At 34.1% G+C, this 22,364-nt stretch overlaps 1 protein-coding gene across 1 annotated transcript in view; it reads left to right on the top strand.

Moving 5' to 3' along the window:
* Positions 1-22,364, top strand: part of LOC128982751 (DNA replication ATP-dependent helicase/nuclease DNA2) — a 217,434-nt gene that overhangs the window by 156,992 nt on the left and 38,078 nt on the right. The window lies entirely within an intron of this gene.

Here is a 22,364-nt window from a genome sequence, read left to right as displayed (position 1 = left end):
TTTCATCACCTTATAAAAAGGAATACAAGCATTGAAATTCCATTTATTTAAAAGGCTGTATGAGCATAAACTTTCAAATGTGTAGTGATACCGCCAACACTGAAGTACTGTTTCTAAATAATCTGTAGCATCTCACTCAATTGCCATATTCCCAACTACATTTGGCCAATCCTTGTAGTCCAGTCATTGAGTAATGGAAGTTAAACAAAATTGTTTCAAAAGAATGGGTTTTATTACTTTTATACCTCCACACAACACAAAAAAAGTCTACCAAAATCTGACTTGGGGAAGTAGCAGATATTAGGGTATTTAAATTAAAATAATAATTGCTCCCAGAAAAAAATTTTTAAAACCACAATTGCTAGATATAAGGTGTAGTATATAGTTTTTAATGTCTACAAGGGTGGGGAAACTGCTGCAACTTAAAATGTGATTTAACCTCATTTGACCCCACAAAATGACTGCCAAAATACGATTCATGGAGAAAAAACTAAAATAAAACTTACCTTTAGCTACAGGGTGTAGTATATCAAATTCAATGTTAACAAGGGTGGCAAAACCAAAAAGGCAACTTAAAATATGATTGTATCTAATTTAAGATGATAAGATGTAAGTCACCAAAATATGCTCCATGGAGGGAAAAGAAAAAAAAAACTTACCTTTAGAAATAGGTTGTAGTATAAGTATGTCGATTTTAACTTTTACAAAGGCCAGTAAAATAAATATGCAACTTAAGATAAGATTTTACATCATGAGATGGTGGCGTAAGATGGGATACTGGGGCACATGGATTATTTTTACATAGGATATTGGTCAGTATTCGACATGTCCAGTCACCTGTTTCCAGACATGCACTTTGTCGAGCAGTTTTGTGATAGCACGGCCTCACATGATTGGTCAGATTTTCAAATATCGAAGAGTGAGAGAGACGCTATGATATTTGTAACGACTAAATCCAGTTCCGCTTATGTCTTCACCGTAGTAACTCCCGTGTACTCGCGGTTAATATTACATTACGCATCTCTTGAACGTGGTCTCTTTACCAGTGTTTTATAACATACCTTCGTTCCCGCTTTATTCAGCGTCCGTCTGACAAAGTGTTTTTTTTTCATCCAGTTCACCGCATTATTCTCAATTTAAATCAAATCAATCAATCAATCAATCAAATCATTTATTATCATGGACATTTACATGCATTGACATTGTCAGTGGAGCAGAACATAAAATTTCAATGATCATTGTCTAAATAATCAGAGGTGATATTAATACAAACAGCCTCCCGCACCCTCTAAACTCACAGAGGAAGATATTAAATGTGAACAACATTTTTCTGAAACTTACTGCCGCAACCCTGAGACAGGAAAATATTCTATCAAACTTCCGTTCAAGGAAAATCCCGCATAGTTAAGGAAATCATCTTTCAATGCTAAAAGGCGTTTTTTTATCGCTTGAGCGTAAACTTAATACTCAACCTGAGTCTAAGCAATTGTATTCTGATTTTATGATCGATTATAAGAGTACAGGCACAGATAATATAACCCCTACTACAGATATCTAGCTGAGGCCGCTAGGCCGCTGCGGCTGAGGGACGTGCGGGGAGGGAGGAAATAGTTAAATTTTTACTCGCAAGGTGTTGTGAGCGTCCTCGGTGCGGTGCAGCGCTGTGTCGTTGCCGTAGCCGTAGCTCGGCCGTAGCTTACGTTGTCAGATGTGTTGTCACGTCACTCTACTACCGCGTCAGTGCTGGAGAATATCGGTACAAAAATCTAGCTTGCTCTTGCTGATAACAAGACGATAACTGAATAGAGATATTGTGTTCACTAATCTCTCTACATGACACTTTATTATGTCCTAAGTTTTGGAATATTGATATACAACTTGTTCAATCTTGATTCGAAATATAAAATAGTTGTTGTACGCAAACCTTTTGAGTTCATTATTTATTTTAAGTTTTCATGTTTTTATTTTGATATAACATACATAAAGTTCTAATTTTTAAAGCTACTAACTATCAGTTACCCGGCGTGGAGGAATATATGTAGTTGGAGAAATATATAGGTTTTTAGGCGTAAATAACCACCACGTGAGCACGCAAAATACAGATATCCGTGTATAAAAAAAGCAAGACGCTTTTTATAACAGCAATACGCAAATATACGTACAGTATATTCTCCTTTAAACTTACCACTGATGATCGTTGCTTAAATCAAGTTTGGTGTTATTTTTGTAATTGACAGTCTTAATTTTTCCATTACACAACTTGGGTGGATTTAGGTTTCGCATTATTATTATTATTATTATTATTGTTATTCACTTAATAATTTATGTGATTGATTACATTATCTTTGAATAGACTGACCGTCATTCGTTTTGAAAAAATGCCGGTTATACTTTACAAATGCTCGAATTCGAGCAACAGGTGTACTATCTGTTTATAATAATTTAATGGTTTTTACTTTTTATGTTTACATATTTAATATTTGGAGAATTTAAACGTTGTTGAGTGCACAGGTGTGCTGCGATCGGGGTTTTATATATTTGGACTTATCCAAGATAAAAATAGTTTTCTGTGCTGCTTTCTATGGGAACAGTGTGGCACTATTTTAAATCATGACCATTACAGAATATTGTGATTTTTCAAACCTACAAAACAGTTTGTGAAAGTAAACATCTGCTTTTAATGATAGGTATTTATTTGTAAACATTGTAGTTCCAAAAGTCTGACCTTGGACACTTTAAAACCCTCTGGGGCGGAGCCCTTTTGACGTATCTGCACCAAACTTCACACATACCATCCTTAAATAATGCTTAATAATGCCAGAAAGTATCATTACAAGCTGTCAAGCGATTTCAGAGTCCATTGGGTACATACATGCATACATACTTTGCCAAGAAATTGTAATTTTTTAAAGGTTATAGAAGTAGAGTTTTAAAGATGAATAAAGTATGGACTGTTGCTTAGAAATGTTGCAAGAAACCCATTTATTTTTGTTCAACACAACATTTCTTTAATCTAGCAATAGAAGGTTTAAACGAAATTGTGTAATACAATGGTGATACTGTACACGTATAGTTAAGCAATTATTTTTTTTATCAAACAATTAAAGTATACACGTATAGATTTTAAGTAAACTTTGAAATATAAATTTAGGCCGTAAGTCTCAGTTACTTAACAATAAAAACCCTCATAAGCTATTTAAGCAAAACTTTGGAACTTTTTTTAACAAAGTCGTATTAAACCCAATTACAATGGAAAAACACTATCACTGATGTTATACAGTAGGCTAATGCTAAAACAATATCATTAGGCGCAAAACTATGAAGATTATGCAATGTAATAAAGGCAGAACTGTCAAAACATGTTTTTAAAATAGAAACTACAAACAAAGAATGAAAAAATTGCACTTTACAGTAGGCCTACATTAAATAGGATTGCATACACGTTTAAAGATTACAATTAATTGTCATTTTTTTTTTAAATCAGGCCAAAGATTACGATAAAGATTCCTTGAACTGTAACTGGTAAATTATAAATAACAAACATAAACATATACAGTGAATAGGCACACATATTTGAAATGATTTATCATTACAAAATAATAACCTTATATACACCATTATACAGGGTATCCTTTTTACAAGTGTCATGAACATAAATATGTACGTAGGGACAAATATTTTTTATTGTTTAATTTCCTTCTCAACTCAACGAAGGAACTACAATCGAAAGAAATAAATAAAAACATATAATCAACTTAAACAATTTTCACCAATAGTTAAGAGGCGTCCTCGGAAACCTTTTCCTTTGTCAAAGTAGCACTGGCTATTTAAATTTTCTAAGACACTAAACGTGATGGAGGATACGTTTTTTTTCTCACATACCGAACTACAAACACAACACTAACACATCGACGCTCGCTGGTCTGAAACAGTTCATACTCAATGTCAGTTGACAATCAATGTCAACTAAACTCTCTTGTAAAATGGCGTTTGCCGTGCATGTAATAAATAAATAAATAAATATAATAAATAAATAAAAATACTTCATTCTACTCGTAATCAGTGGTTCAGGACACGAATTGTGGTTGCGGCGCTGTTTCTTTGCGTGTTACTAGCAATATTATTTTCGTAAATGATTTCGTTATCAAACAAACTATTTATCTTTGAAAATACGTACAGTACTGTATTCAATTATTTTATTTACCACATATATCTAGGCCTTAGTACTTTGAACTTGAGGTTAAGCATTTTAATTTCCTAATGGTGTCAATTGAAGCATTTAATATCACAATACTACATTTCACACCATAAGGCAACTAATTAAGTAAAAAAGCGCCAAAACTACTAGAAACGTATTCTGCGCATGCGCAGGCCCAAGAGACAAGAGACATGTCTGAAAAAACATGGCAATCGGTTTAATAGTTTTGGAGGTTTGATTGTCAGAAAAAACCTGCTTGCGTATTAAATAAGTACTAAGTACTAGGGTCCCTGTTGCTCGAATTCGAGCAATTGCTAAGAAGTATTACATGTGTTATTTTTAAACTAATAATAGTCATAATTTCTTATGACTTTAAAAAGATTATTTGTAGCAAACTGTTAAAAAAATTAGCAAACTTATTGACGGTTCACAATTCACAAAACCTGCTTAAGTATTAAATAAGTATAGATAGATTTAGATATAGATATATAAATAGATTAGCATAATTCCGTTGGAAAATAGAATTTAAAAAAACTTTTGCAAAACCAAAACTAACAGCTCTTTCCTCACTTCAGTTGTTCATTTTTAATAACTTCAAATGGTTTCCCAGCAACAAATACAATTAACTCGCCTGAATTTTTAATCCATAGTTGTGATAACATACTATCTCGAGGACAACGAAACATTTTAAGACCTTTTAACTTTGCCGAACTGTTAGAACAGTTTCTGTACGAGCACGTTGTTCTTGACATAACGAATAGAAGAATGAAAATACTAAAATAAAAAATACATACTCTAACTTACTACATATATACAAAAACACACAAATTAATTGAATATATATCACAGTCAAAAAACGTTATCACCAAATAACTTTTACGGTACTGATATGTTTAAACCCGGCAACAAGGCTTAAAATTCAACAACACGCGTGCGTGGTGTAGGTGTACCGAGGTGTACTCAGTAGTGTCGGGTAGGTCAGTTTAGTGCGACCACACTTCTTGATTTTTCGGCGAGGAACGGAGACAGAAGCAGAGGCGCTATCACAGCGTAGTGAGGTCTCACCCTCACCTCTCCTCTCATCATATCCCCTGTCTCTCCTCTGCCCCCGTACCCCGCGTGGTGTGCAGTGCTAGCAGCGCTCCTAGATGTTGGCGGGCAAACTACGCTGTCCTAGCGGAGCACGTTGCCGCCATCAGCCAGATATCTGTAGTAGGGGTTATATTATCTGTGGTACAGGCCACATGTCATTGTTTACAGATTCTATTCCTGATAAGCCGCATTATTTTTTACCGTACCACGGTGTTTTTAAAGCTTCCAGTTCCAGTACTCGCTTAAGAGTGGTTTTTGATGCAAGCGCAAAAACAACGACTGGTTTATCACTGAATGACATTATTCATGTAAGCCCAAAACTGCATAATGACATAGCTACAATTATAACGAATTTCATGTGTTATAAATATGTATTCACTACTGATGTAAAACAGATGTTTCGTTCAATCGAACTCGACAAGGACGACCGCCGTTATCAGTTTATCTATTGGAGAGCAATCCACAAAAGAAGCTTTCTGTTTATCAGCTAAATACTGTCACCTATAGCTAATAGGGTAATTTTACAATTAATTTAGGATGAGGAAGTTAATTTCCCTGCCTCTTCTCAGTTTTTAAGGAATCATATTTATGTAGATGACGTCGCCCTCGGCGCTGACACAATAGAAGATGCCTTGCTCCTTCAAAATTATATAAAATCAATTCTCGCTAAAGGTGGTTTTCAATTACAAAAATGGACAGCAAATCACAATGCTCTACTCAAGGACATTCCAAGCGAGTTTCATGAAAAAACTGTAGTTTTTCGCACCCCGGACCAACCACTGATTAGCACCTTAGGATTACAGTGGATCTCAAGCTCTGATTGTTTGCCTTATAAAATAAATATTTCTCAGTCTGAAATGTATACAAAACGAATTGTGTTATCTTACATTGCAAAGATATTTGAACCGTGCGGATTCTTATCTCCTGTGGTGATATGGGCAAAAATATTTATCCAAACATTGTGGACAAGAGGACTTCAATGGGACACCCCCCTCCCCTTTGACCTATTGCGGCAATGGAAGTTATTTACAGAACAGTTATATTTACTTGAAATTATAATGTTAACTCGACATTTTAAAATGTCCAGTTCAAGTGACATACAATTGCACGGTTTTTGCGATGCCAGTGAGCTTGCTTTCTCAGCCTGTGTTTATTTACGTGTTACTGACTCCGACCATAACACGCATATTTCACTAATTGTCGCCAAAACCAGAGTAGCGCCTCTTAAGCGTATTTCTCTTCCCAGACTCAAATTGTGCGGGGCGCATTTACTTGCCCAATTAATGCATTTTTGTTATAATAATATCTTATCAAAACAAGTGCCACTTACTTCCATTCACGCCTGGATGGATTCTACTGTAACTTTAAATTGGATTTGTACCCAACCATACAAGTTAAAAACGTATGTAGCCAATAGAGTATCTCAAATACAAGAATGGATTCCCGCTACAGCTTAGTCACACGTCTCATCTAACCAGAACCCAGCTGATTGTGCCTCTCGCGGAATACTTCCGTAGGATATTATTTCTCACAAACTCTGGTGGTCAGGACCGCAATTGTGCCAAAGGCATTGATTAAATTAATGTATTTAATGTCAGCTGGCTAGAATTGATTTGTTATTGTTTTGAACTTATAATTGTTACTATGGAAATACAAAAACTGTGGATCAAACTCTCTCAACTTATTTTAGTTTTATCAAACTTTTAATCTTATAAAACAAACTAACTTAAACTTGAACAACTAACTATTTGACATGGTAGCAGAGCTGCAACGATCCACCCGTAACTGATCTTTATTTCACTTATTTGTACTGTCCAACTTCAACTGTACTTTGAACATGACGACTCGACTGAGGAAGAAGACTGCCACTCTCACGGGACGTGTGAAGTCTACCCTTGCAGAGGCGACTACACTGCTTGACGCCGAGGACCCTTCGAGGAACGCGCTACTAGCGATGCTGGGAACTCTGCAAGGCTACTCAGCTCGCCTAGAAGCCTTGATGGAACAGATTGACCTAGACACAGCCAACGGGTCGACAAATGTGGAGGGTACCGACGACGCCGAGGACATTTTTGGTATCGTACTTGACAGTGAGCAAGTAATATCAACCTTGAAGGTAAGACTTGAAGCCTTCAACACGAACGCTATCAATGATCATGCCAATAATTCAAATGGTCTTTCGTCCGAGCGAGTGTTGGAAAACCCACACAGTTTAGTACAGCTGCCTAAACTGATCCTTCCCATGTTTGAAGGTAACATTCTTAAATGGCTAGAGTTCTGGGACTCGTACAACTCTGCCATTCACAGTCAACAATATTTAACTAGAGTAGATAAATTCAACTATCTTAACTCCCTTTTGCATGGAGAGGCCAAACTATGCATTGCTGGTCTACAATTAACTGCTGACAATTATGACGTTGCCATTTCTTTACTCCAAGAAAGATTTGCCAGCAAACAACTCATAATCAATTCGCATTACAAAGCCTTGATGGACTTAAGTCCATTAAAATCAAACGACACTGGAAAACTTAGGAACTTATTCGATGTTATTGACAAACACATCAGGTGTCTACAAAACTTAGGCGAAGATACCAACTCAAATTTATTTCTTTCTCTGATTATGAGGAAACTTCCTCTGGATATAGTTATAAAAGTAGAAGAAAACAACGTAGATAATACTCTTGATGCCACTAAATTATGTAGTATAGTAAGAAATATAATCGTAGCTAGAGTAAAGTCACAACTTTTATTAGGTTTTGGATCAACAAAAACTTCCATCCCACCATCAGAAAACGGAAACTACTTTCATACCTCAGAAAAAGGTAATTTTTCAACTACCCAGGCCCTTCCATCGACCGAAAACAGAACTGCAACCTGTATTTTCTGCAAAGACGCCCACTGGAACGACCAATGCCAGAAGTACAAAACTTTAGAAGAAAGAAAAAGTAAGGTTAAAGGTCTCTGTTTTATTTGCCTGAAGAGTGGCCACAACTTAAAAGATTGTAAGGTAAGCAAACCTTGTATATATTGCAAACAAAGGAAGAACCATCATAGAAGTCTTTGTCCCAAAAGATTTTCACAGTCTCTTAAGCCTCCCGAAAATTGTGCTGTCAATCCCGAAGTCTGTAGCGAACCTTCTCTTGTTACGGTTAATGAAAATGTGATTTTGCAAATGGCTAAGGTTTATTTGACGAGTAATGGTTTGACAGAGCTTGCTTAAGTTTTGTTTGATACCGGGAGTCAAAGATCTTATATCTGTACTAATATTGCATCAAAACTTAAACTAAAGAGTAGGGGTGTGCGAAGCAGCAAAAAATTTTCGATTCGAAGCAACGATTCGATTCAAAAGATTTTCGATTCGATTCGATGCAACTCGATTCGAAGCAATACGATATTTTTCTATTCATAATTGTCAATTGAGTGGATTAACAATAATTAAAATGTATCACATTTGTGTAATACAAATTTTTGTTGATGTGGTATTAGGCCTATTTCATACTTAACATATGAATTTTAGGTGAAAAAATATTTATTTTCAATCATATGTATTAGAATAACTGCTGGAAATACCAGTGAGCTGCTTTACTTGCCTATTTCATAATTTTTACTTGAATTGGCTCAACTGCAAGAAAGAAGAAAATATTTTTTTTATCAAGACATTCATTCTCATTTTAATAACTGTTTAAATAACTAAATAGGTGCCGGTAGCTAAATTACAACAAATTTGAATGGAACTTAATATAAAAAGACCATTAAGAAATAAATTTACATATCACAAGTTTAGGGCCTGTGGACCGGCTTCAGGACTGCAAGCAAGAAGAAAATAAAAATAATATGTTTCCACCATGCAATATGTATCATTCATTCCCTGCCTCCTAACCTCCTTAGTATAATAACCTCACACTTACATTATTTGTTACATCATAATAAATAAAGAATTATTATTGGCATCAGTAGGCCTACAGCTTTACCTAGGCATTATTTTTATAGGGCCTAAAATAGTAATAGGCTAGAAGCAACATGTCAAGTGGAGAACTCATTGAAGAAAAGATATTGTGTAAACTAATTTCCTATAAAACTCAAAAACAGTAAATAACATACAAACATTGTTTATGGTATAATTAAAAAGGACTAAAAAATGCATATCATGTCATACAGTAGTATAGACCTACTGCAAGAGATTAAAATCCTAAAACAACTGATTTTGATAGCTAATGAATGAAAAGAATTAAAAATCCATAAAATAAAGCCAAACAATATCACAACTAATTAGGTACCCGAAAAGTAACTCTTAAATAATATATAGAAGATTAAAATAATATTAAATCAAGAGACAAGAAAGTTAAATGCTATCTTCTAGCCTAGTACCCTTGGCAACACAGGTCAATGTTTTTAAACTACCCTCAATGTTTTTGGAACAGCAGGGCCTTTTTCTCTTAAGGAAGGGTAGTAGTATGTCAACAAAAACAATGAATCAGTCTCACCAGCCAGGCCCGGGCAACGATGTGTGAATTCAAGGTCATAGACCCTCCCCCTCCCCTCTTACACCACCCGGTTGCTACCCAGTTGCTTCAATTGCAGACAAAATGCAAGTGATGAAACAAGGGAGTAGAGACAAAGAAATATATTTCTTTATTCAAAGACACAAAACTTTTAGAGATTATTTTCAAAGAAATTAATTCAATTTAATTTGTGAGTTGTAAATATTGTATTGGATCTTAGAAATATATTTTTTTAACCCCATCTAACCAAGATACAGATCTGTTCACTATATCAGATATTTCTTTTGTTTATAATTTATTATGTAAAATAATAAAATATATTTTTAATTAGGTATTGAATAAACAATAAATGATTATACTAGTATGTCTGGATAAATAGTCTTTCTATTCTTTTGACTTTGTTTTCTTTGCACTGTTAGTGTTGCGTCACGGCTTTTGTCTTGTTACTCTTATCAGTAGACGACTAGACCTGGCTCTGGCTAGTGGCAGTGCGGCAATTGCTCTGTTGTGTCTTTATTCTTAAAGGTCGTGAGCCAACTTAATTTTTAATTCTCATTTGAACATTTTAATTCTTCTGTAATAATAGATATAATAATATAAGAGTGTTTCTTTGGAAATAAATTATTCTTTTTTTTTCTTTTGCCCCAACAAAAATTCGGGGACGGGGACCAGCAGACACCTAACAAAAATACCAAATGAATCAGTCTATAACATTAATCTTACTAGTTAAGTATTAAGTAACAATTTTTCAGACTTATTTTTAAAATGATTTTGGAGTAACCTACCTTGTTTTGGCTAGGTTCACAGTAGTAAAATATTTCACACACTGCTTACATCAAGACAAAAAACAAACCTCTAATCATTTGCAATGTCAAAACAAAAAAATATAAAACAAAGCTATATTTAATGCAAAGAATGTATTAAATAAGAACGCCTTCGTAAAGGAAACGCAACAGCAACGCGCTCCTGTATTGCGGGTATTGCATTGACTTTCTGCAGGCGTTTTTCGTATATGGATACTGACTCCCTCGTGAATCGAATCGTTTTTTGACCACCACTGAATCGAATCGCGATTCGATGCATCGAATCGAATCGAATCGAAATTTCGATGCATTTTCGATGCATCGCACACCCCTACTAAAGAGCGATAACACTCAAGTTTTATCTGTATTTACCTTTGGTAATAAAGATGCAAAAACCTTTGAAACACAAAATGTAACTACCGGACTCATACTAAGTGATGGTAAGGTTTTCAATCTCAGTTGTAATGTAGTGCCCCAAATCACGGGAAAGTTAAGCAGTACCTCTAGTATTGATGTTTCCCAGATACAATCACGGTTTCCATCCCTTACTTTTGCCGAGGGTCAAAATGAGGATTCAGTCATCGACTTGTTAATAGGAAATGATTTCTACTTTGACCTTATATTCAATTAAATTCAATTCAAATATCTTTATTCGTTTTTATGTACATTGTACAATAAATAGTGTCAAAAAATATAACTAATGAAAAGATCGAAGTACACTCTGGTTTGTATCTTATAAGATCTAAGGTTGGCTGGATTTTAAGTGGGAGGGAAAAATCACCAAATGATGCAAAATCAAACACTTACTCTACGTCCTTTCTAACTATGTCACAACCTACAAATGTTTTTAATTTAAGGAATCATTTTGTGGAACCAGACTCACAGTTTGTACAAGATTTGCATATTAAAGACCTATGGAGTTTGGATAGTATTGGGATTCGTGATTACCCTCATCAAAATGATGATGATACAGCTTTGGGTCAGTTCAATGGAACTTTTAAGCTTGGAAATAGTAGGTATTCGGTTGGTTGGCCTTGGAAGGAGTATCCCCCTGACTTACCAAAAAACTTCAATTTGTCACTTTCATAACTTAACTCACTTTTGTACCGTTTTAAAAACAATTCTAGTGTGTTTGAAGAGTACGATAAAACAATCAAGAATCAACTCTGTAACGGAATCATTGAAAAAGCTCCTCCTAACGATGACTTAACGGTTTGTCACTATATCCCACACCACCCAGAAAATGAATGGTCACGAAATGACTTAAATCAAATCACTTCAATGTCAAACTTATCAAAAACAGAACAAACTTATCAAGACACATTGAACACTTGTGAACTTCCCACGCCTAACCAAGAAGTTATGGCTGCAACTCAAGAAACCACAAGTAAAGGAAGTCCTTTTGACATTGATTGTGCAAAGTTCGCGTCTCTATCGATAAGAAATCGATCCCTCAAAAATTCCTGAGCTCAAAATAACACATAACAATACACTTGTTACTTCCTTACATTGTAAACTTGACCAAGATTTTTTGTCTAAATATTCCTCCTGGAGTAAACTTGTGCGTGTAATCGCCTTTGTTCTTCGCTTCATACACAATGCACGACATCCAGCTTCCAAACTAAGTGAAAATCTATCTTCATATGAGCTTCAAAATTCTGTAATTAAAATATGCGGAATAGTTCAAATCAATGATCCTAACTCTGAAATTGAAAGTTTAAAGAACAATAAAATGTGTTCTAACAAACTGAAACATCTCTCGCCTTTCATAGATGAAAGTGATTTGATAAAAGTGGGAGGTAGGCTTAAAAACACAAAAATAAGCTCTAACGCCAAACACCCGATTTTACTTCGTAAATCTCGTAAGATTTCTTCATTGATAGTGGATTATTTTCACTTAAAATACCTACACACTGGACCTCAGCTTCTTCAATCACTCATCTCTCAACACTACTGGATATTAGCAGCTAGGAGTTTAATTATTCGTACTCGAGTACATATGTGCCTAATTTGTTTCCGCCACAAGCCAAGAACTATTTCTCCTCTCATGGGAAACCTACCTGAAGCCCGAGTTAACCCTTCGTTTTGCTTCAAATCATCTGGATTAGACTTCACGGGACCGTTTGAAGTAAAAATTCACACCTTACAAAGAGCCCAGATTGTAAAATGCTACATATGTTTATTTGTATGCATTGCCACTAAGGCAATTCATATGGAGGTAGTCTCAGATTTATCTATGGATACATTCCTCGCTGCGCTCACACGCTTTATCTCTAGAAGAGGCGTACCAAGTGATTTGTACCTTGATAACGCTACAAACTTCGTAGGCGCTTCCAATCATCTCAACAAATTGATAAAAACTTAAATTCAAAATGAATCGACTAAGAGCAAGTTACACGACCTGTCATCTGAGTATTCTGTAAAATTTCATTTTATTCCCCCTTCAGCCCCGCATCAAGGTGGTATTTGGGAGAGTGGTGTGAAGAGTATGAAAACACACCTAAAAAAGGTTATTGGTAACAGAATATTAACACAGGAAGAATTTCAAACTGTGAGTACTCGTATCGAAGCGATACTTAACTCAAGGCCGCTTTGTTCCTCATCAACCGACCCATCTGAGATAGAGGTGTTGACCCCCGGACACTTCCTTATCGGCCGACCAATGGTTGCCCTGCCGGAATTAAATTATGAAGAATTGCCTCTAAACCGTCTGAAAAGGTGGCAAGCAGTGCAATCTATTACTCAGCAGCTCTGGAAGCGGTGGAAAATAGAATATCTGCACACTCTTCAGCAAAGAGCTAAATGGGTTACTCATCATGTCTATTGTGAATTATGAGAAAGAACTAGGTATAAGAATAAGAATAAGAATGCTTTATTGCCGTTACACTGGTTTACATGCATGGCACAGTCAAGGAAATGTCTTAGAACTAAAGGTTTTAACTAAGGTTTAATTTAACATCGTTTATAAAGTCTATTTCTCTATATGGACACAGGTTTAACAGGTAGTTTTTAAGTACTATTTTAAATTTAAAACAATTAAAACATCTTATTCTATTAGGTAACATATTATAATACTGTTTGGATTTTTCAATAAAACTAGTAGCTGTGGTGCTGTATCGACACTGTCTAGATATAAAATTGCAGCGGTTTCGTGTGTTGTAACTGTGTACATTTTCATGTGTGTCTGTTTTACTAAAACTATTTTTTGCAAACACAAGGCAGTCTAAAATATACATTGCTTGTAAAGTTAAAATATTAGCCTCCCTAAATAATGGTTTACAGTGTGTTCTAAAATCAACATTGTACATGATTTTTATTGCTCGTTTTTGCAATGACAAAAGTTTTTTTTTATAATTACTACCTCCCCATACAATTGTTCCATAACTTAGATGGGAATGTATATGTGCATAGTAAATGTATTTCAAAGTATTAAAATCTACACTGTTCTTAAGCATGTTTATTATAAATATTCCTTTGTTAAGTTTTTTAGCTGTATAATCAATATGAACTTTCCACTTTAAGTTAGATTCTATAAAAACGCCTAAAAATTTTACACAATTTGTATTATGCCTATTATTAAAACTAATACATAAATCTTGAGTTTTTTCTACATTTAAAAACAATTTATTGGCCTTACACCAGTCTTCGATTAAGCTATCTGCTTTGTATGCCATTACTGTTGAATTTAGCAAATTCTCACTTTGAATTTGTATTGCTAAATCATCTGCAAAAAGATAAGGCTTAACATTGAGGTTTAGAATATTTTTAGGCAAATCATTAATGTAAATGATGAAGCATACTGGGCCCAAAATTGAGCCCTGTGGGACACCATGTAACACCTCTTTATAATCAGAAAAAACACCATTGCATTAAACATCTTTTATACAGATATGAGTCAAAAAATTTTAAAGTATTTCCTTCATACTTATAAAAGGCAAGTTTTTGTAGTAGTAGATCATGGGACACAGTGTCAAAAGCTTTTTTCATATCATAAAATTTCAACGATACATTATTTTGCATTTCTAACTCATCTAAACAATAAGAAATTAGATTCTGAACTGCATCTTTAGTTCCTCTATTTGCTCTAAAACCAAATTGACTAAAATTAAATAGATCATTTCCTTCAAAATACGATACAACTTGGTCATTTATCAAACTTTCAAAAACTTTACTAATAACAGGAATAATACTGATGGGTCTATAGTTATTTAAATCTAATCTATCACCGGTTTTATGTACAGGAATTACTTTAACACATTTTAAACAATCAGGATATATACCCTCAACAATACAAAGATTAAATAAATAAGTTAGTACTTCAACTATATACACTGCAGCCATTTTCATAATATCTGAGTTTAATCCATAAACATCTAGACATCTACTACTACTTAGCCTCAGGGGTGCCCAGAGGGGGGGTACTGTGGCGCGTTTGCGCCACAGGAATTTTTGGGGGGGGGACTTTTTTGAGGGGATTTTGGGGGGGATGTTTTTTGCTAGCTGTCATAATGAATGAATAATTTTGTATAAGCAGCCCGAAAAAGTGTTTCTAAGTAGCTCACTATCAACACCAATAACATTTTGCCATTCGTAATTAAGATTTGCTTCTAAGAATGGTAAAAACGCACCTTGTAAGACAATCCTTAATATACCAGTGTCAGTGTCGAATTTTATTTGCTACATATGTTTTGGTGGTTCTTTACCTCCACCACACAAAACACGAATCGATTACAGATAGGCCTATCAATTCACGCGTATATATTGCCGTCGTCAGAACTGGAAGTAAACTGAATCAGGTTCAGGTTATGACGGACAGACGTGGTCTCTGGATTGTCGTCTGCATTGTCACCAGCTGATATAGGACTATTGTAGTGACTGAGAAGAGTGTTAAAAGTATAATGGGATTCATAATTAATTGAGTGTTTTCACTCAAAAATTTTGCGCTGTCCCTAGTTTTATGTATTTATATATTTCAAACTCCTCAAAGTATTTAATAAATTTCCTTTCGTGCAGTACTGTAGAATTTCGAGACCATAATTTATATCCAGCAGATAAATTGGTTATTATTGTCAATAATTTTAAATGGAAAACTCAATTATGAATCCCATTATATTTTCAACACTCTCCTCCGTCACTACAACTAGTCCAATATCAGCTTTTGATAACACAGACGACAATCCAGAGACCACGTCTTTCCGTCATAACCTGATTCAGTTTACTTCCAGTCCTGCCCGCGGCAATATACTCACGTGAATTGATAGGCCTATCTGTTATCGTTTCGTGTTTTGTGTATAAACAGATTGTCTGACAAGATGCGTTTCTACCATTATTAGTCATAAAAGGCAATCCTGGGGCTATCAAAATTAATTATAAGATTACTTCGTCACAAAAACCTTTTGTGGGTATTTTGCCTGGCAATTTTTGTAGAGTAAAATCGAGTTTTTGGAGTGTGTTGTTTGGAGTGGCGGTGTTTGTAGAGCCAGGGAGTGGCGAGCAACAAGTCTGTCTTATTTCGTGACTGCCTATAATTTTGAAAAAATAAACTTTGCCAAAGTATTATTAATGCATTTTTAAAGCGGTTTGATTTCTTAAAATTCTTCTCTGAGATTCTTTCTCTGTAAAATTTAACGCCACCTAATATATTGTACAGTTACAATACTGTGTTGGAGTAGAGTAATTCACCTAGTACAGTATATTGTTGTACGTTTTGAAGACGTTATTGCAGTACTGAGCACATGTTAGCTGACAATAGAGATTCTGAAATGTAAATTGAAACACTTCTAATTCGTCCATTAGTTAGATATACCTGATGAAGTATTGTTAAATGTTGTTAACGTTTCCTATTAAACATTTAATTTTTATTATCAGCAAGTTTGTTTTTCTTTACCTCAAGTTTACTAAATACTAAATTGGAATGCTCGTTTTATGAGGTAATGGGAAAATTGTCAGATAAATTGGTGGGGGGGGGAGGGTAGGTTTAAATAGACGGCAGCATAAATTGGGGGGGAGAACTACTCCTTTGGCTTGGGGGGGGGGGGGGCGGGGGTTGCGCCTCTGGGTTTGGGGGGATGGGCACCTCTGCTTAGCCTATTAATTTTCTCAAATACCTGTTCAACAGAAAATGGTTTTAATTTAAAACTAATATCTGTCATTGTGTCCATACCCCTCAACACATTAATATAGACCTCAGAAGATTTGTTCGATGTAGATAAATTATTAATCAAATTGTTTACAGAGTCTAAGAAATGGTTATTTAAAGATTGAGGGTCGAGAGAATTTTTACTTTTGCTTTTTCTATTGACACTAACTTTTTTATTTATTATACTCCACATTTCTTTCGACTTATTCTTTGCTGTAGATATTTTGTTTGAGTTGTAATTTACTTTTGCTTCTTTAATAAGTTTTCTGTATGTTCTTTTAGTTATCTTATATTCCTCTTTGCATGTTTTATTACCTGTCATTTTAAATTAATCCAAAAACTCAATACATTTTTGTTTCAAACACTGCAATTCATTTGTATACCAACGGTTGTCATATTTATCCTCACTACTCTTATCTGCTACCAATTTGATTGGCATTGTAAAATCTAAAACACTTAAAAAAATATTCAAAAACAGGTCAAATTTCTCATTTAATGTTTCTAATTAATAAACACTAAGCCAATTTACTTTACTTAAATTTGAACATAATAAAACACCACTCATTTTATTAATGGGCCGTGAGATCTCAAAACTATTTTGCCCGTTCATACACCTGGAATGTAATCTAGTAGATAACATAATTGCATAGTGATCTGATACAAGGGTGGGAACAACACAACCAGTCCTGTTATCTCTGTGAATGTTGGTTGCAATGTTATCAATACAAGTTCCAAGTTTGACAATTTTACCTTTTCTCATATTAGGCCTAGTGATTTCTAATGTAACCAAATGTAGATTAAAAGCATTAAATGTATTAGTTACTTCTTTTCGTTGATTACAGTCAATATCAAGGAAATCCACATTAAAATCACCACATAGAATAATATCAACATTAAGCTTATTTACTAACATTAAACACTCAAACAAAATATTTAAAAATTCCTTAAGATATTTTTTGTTTGGTCTGTAAATACAAATACAAACCAACTTTTGTGATAAAAAATATGCAGTGGATATTTCACAAACATGTTCAGATGATAACTTATTTACATTTTCTAAAGTTTTAACATTATCTATATACTTGGTAAAAATTGCACAGCCTCCTTTTGACATATTAGATCTACAGAAAGAATTAATGTGACTAAAATTATTTATATTTAACATTTTCATTTCATCCTTATTTAACCAGTGTTCTGCTATACATAATACATTTACATCATTAGTATGGACAAAATGCTCTATAACATCAATTTTATTTCTTATTCCTTGAACATTCCAAAATAAAACATTTAAAACTAACTCTGTCTGTGACCCACCTAGGTTATTTTTGGATTTGTTTTGTTTCTGATGTTTTTTAAATTGTCTTGGCTCATGATGTCTGGAGTGGAGAAGCCGAGGAAGGGTGAGCTGACAATATCTGGTCCATGGACGAGTTGTGGAGTCTGGCACAGGCTGCTGCCTCTGTTGTCAGTCTGGGCCTCACAGATCTCTTCATGCTCCAACTCATTTTCTTTTACTCTGTCTGACGCTGGTGAATGTCTAACTTTGCTGGTTACAAATGTTGATCCGTTTGAAGAATTGTGCAGCTTGATTGTTACATGAAGAGCAATGATGTTCCATAACAGTTCCTTACCTTTTTTATTTAGGTGAAGGCCATGATAGGTGTAATGTTCTCTGCTTAAAAGGTTATTTATGGGAACAACTACTGCCTACATGGGAACAACTACTAATAAAACACACTGCCATAGCTAATGGTTACCATATTACTTTAATTGATAAGCTCATTCACAAACAAAAATCAAAAGCCAGTAGATCTGAGTTTACAAGAAAGGACAATGAGAAATATGTTTGCGTTGAATACAGTCACATTCTGCAAAACGGCCTATCCAAACAATTGAAAAAACATGGCATAAATCTATCCTTCAGATAATCGACTAAATCGTTCATTAAATAATTTAAACAATTCAACCAGATGTGGTGATAAATTTAACAAATGTGGAATATATAAGTTAACTTGTGCCAGTTGTCCTAGCATGTATACTGGACAGACAGGTAGAGATTTCAATACTAGATACAAGGAGCATAGACCAGATCCTTGTAATACAAAACAAAGATCATCGTTTGCTCAGCATTTGGTCGATAATAACCATGACATGAACAATATTAGTAAAGGCCTTGAAATCCTAAATGTTTGCAAAAAAGGAAGAGACTTAACACTCTCGAAGAATTTTAAATTTATAAGGCACAGGTTAATGAGAACAAAAACATCCGAGAGCCTAATTCTGAATGAAAAACTTAAATTTAAATCTCATCACATTTTCAATAACATCTTAAAACAAAGGCAGAGGTTGACGCCCATTGGTCAGCAGTCCACTTCAGTTGATAAGACAAGACCGACAATGCACAACTAGTTGAGTCTGCATCCTAACCTTGACAACGGTGTTCTTCCTGCCCGTGTATTTGACGTAATAGGCCTATTAAAAGTGTTATTGGTTTTGTAATGTCGTCGTCCCGTCCGTGTATGTGTGTTTGTGTATGTACTTTTAGTAGAAAACATTGACAAGGATTTCACCATCCAACTGCGACATTTTGACAATGGCTGATAAGCTGAAACATGTAAACAACCTTCAATAAAATTGAGCCACCGTCTATGAAGTTAATTCTTATTTTAAGCTGCAAATTTAGTTTATATGGCCTTTGTAAAAGTTAAAATCGACATACCTATTTCTAAAGCTAAGTTTTTTTTTTTACTTTTTGCTCCATGGAGCGTGTTTTGGGGACTTCCATATTATGACATTAAAATAGATACAATCAAATTTTAAGTTGCCTTTTTGGTTTTGCGGCCCTTGTAAGCATGGAATTTGATATACTACACCCTGTATCTAAAGTTAAGTTTTATTTTAGTTTTTATCTCCATTAATCGTATTTCGGCGGCCATTTTAGTGGGTCTAATGAGGTCGAATCACATTTTAAGTTGCAGATTTAGTTTCCCCACCCTTGTAGACATTAAGAAAGACCGATATACTACACCCTATATCTAGCAATAATGTTTTTTAAAAAAATGTTCCTGGAGCAATTATTATTTTAATTTAAATACCCTAATATCATGTACATCCCCAAATCAGATTTCGGTAGACTTTTTTTGAGTTGTGCGGAGGTCATAGTCATAGTAAAATTTCTTTATTTATCTTGTATACATACATAAATAGTGTCACAGTAAAGTAAAATAATTATAATCTTATGGTAAACTACACCAAAGCTCTCTCAAAGCTATTTAAAAATTAATTGAAATAATCCATTAATCAACTTATTAGATTTAACTTACTGAAAAAAATAACAATACTTAAAAATGTCTTGTATATGCTAAGTTAAATTACATGAAGTATATATACATTTACATATATACCTCTGAACATCTCAAATAATCAACTAGAATTGAAAAATTCTTCCTTTGAATAACAGCTTTTTTTAACGTTTTTATTAGCTCGCTTTCTTGTCCGGTACAAATTTTGCAATCAATTTTATTCTAACTTCCCGATGAGCTAGAGAAACATAGCTCACAAATGGAAGACAACGCAATATTATATCATTAAATTTTCATATTTCCCTTGGGCTACGCCCCATGGGCTTGTTTTTATTTAACAAATAATTTTTAACCAGATACTTAAAGTTTTGGTTATTAATTTTGCTTTTTAAATTTTCAGGTAAATGATTTAAACATTAAGAGCCAAAATGAGTAGCTGTTTTATTAAAGAAACTAAGCCTATGTTGGGCAACGATATAAACAACTCATGGATTGCTGGCTCAGTGTTGGACGCGCGGTCGAGCTCCCCCCACCATCTACTGGCAGAAGCCGACGCAGCCCATACATTTACCATTATAAAACGCACTTTTTATTTGCAGCTCTGTTGAAATTCACAGGGATAAAATATTGCTAACGCTTGTCAAACTCTTTTTACTAGTTAAACCTTTTATGTCTGTTTTGTTTCTTGCAGAAAATAGCCCATCTGAATTCTTTAAAACTGCAAATTCACTAAACCCGTTTTGTAGATGTTTTTAGACAACTGATATTGCTAGTTCCAAATTGTCCATGGTAAAATAATAAGTGATTACAAAGGGGAAATAGAAAGTACAATATTTGTAATTGAACTTCTACTTTAATAATCGAAAAAATAGTACATAAACATTTAGAATAATTTTGCTAAGTCTTTGCCGCAGTGGTAACGTTATGTTTGACGTAAACGAGATATTTTTTCTTCCAATGTTTAATGACAATGTATCTTACAAAATAATCATAAAAGAAATACGCCTATCACGTTAATGTCAAGCATAGATTTGCGGTAAAAACTGGACAAATGTAGTAGGGGTTTTTAAGAGTTCAAATGTGTTATTTTCTGCAATAAAAGAAGAAGACATAAAGTTTAGAATAGTAAAAAGTGTTTGGCATCATTAGCAATATTTTATATCTATATATTTAAACGGAGCAGCAACTTAAAAAGGTGCGTTTTACAATGGTGAGTGTATGGGCTGCGTCGGCTACTGCCAGTAGATGGTAGGGGGAGCTAGACCGAAAACAGCGCCCGCAGTGCTACTGAGAGCGCAATCCATGTAGTTTTTACATCGTTGATGTTGGGTTAAGTTTAAATTGTTCTTATGTCTAGTATTATGAGAATGTATACTACTGCGCAGATCTAATTCATTATATTTATTTCTAACACACATGCATTCAACATATCCATTCAAGGATATATTGGTCATAAAGTGTCAAAATATTAAGCTCAGAAAATTTATTTTTCACTGATACTTCGTCTTCTAGATTTAATATAATTCTCAAAGCTTCCTTCTGAAATACGGTATCAAGATTGTATCTAAGTTGCCTTTACTTGTACCACCATAAACAACTACACCATAAAATATGTGAGAGTGGATATGTGCAAAATAAATAGTTTTTAAAGTGTCAAGACTACATAACAAAGACATTTTTCTAAGAACATATATACCCGTTGCAATTTTGTTAGCCAATTTTAGTGTATGTTGGTCCCAACTAAGATTATTGTCAACTTCAACTCCTAAAAATCTGGTAATTTTAATTGATTCTATTTTACTTCCCCCCACTAAAATATCTATTTCTCTAGCATTTTTATTTTGTTTTGTAGAAAAAATAATTTGATTAGTTTTATTGCCGTTAAGAAATAAATTATTCTGAATAAAAAAATTGTCAATAATTTTTAATTGCTCTTGACACGCTTTTTTAAGGTCAGGGTAAGATTTAGCAGTGGCTATCAAGTTTGCATCATTAGCATAAAGTACTAACTGACTTTCTGTTCCTAAAATATTTTTTTAAAATTGAAGGCATTCCTTGGACATAACACAAAAATAATAAAGGCCCCAGAATGGAGCCTTGAGGAGCTCCATGTTTAATAGTAAAATTTTCTGATCTATACCTGGTTAGTGTATTTTGTTTTTTTGACATTATTTCTACATATTGCATTCTTTCTGAAAGATATGACCTAAACCAATTTAAAGTAGTGTTAAAAATACTTAAAGATTTTAATTTATGTAAAAGAACTTCGTGAGATATGCTATCGAATGCTTTTGATAAATCCATAAAAATACCAACTACGTCATT

Source organism: Macrosteles quadrilineatus, unplaced genomic scaffold (assembly GCF_028750875.1).
Source record: "Macrosteles quadrilineatus isolate MER2022 unplaced genomic scaffold, UCM_ALF_1.0 Scaffold_1__1_contigs__length_201487025, whole genome shotgun sequence".
NCBI classification, from domain to species: Eukaryota; Metazoa; Arthropoda; class Insecta; order Hemiptera; family Cicadellidae; genus Macrosteles; species Macrosteles quadrilineatus.
This window is presented reverse-complemented; position numbering and strand designations above follow the sequence as displayed.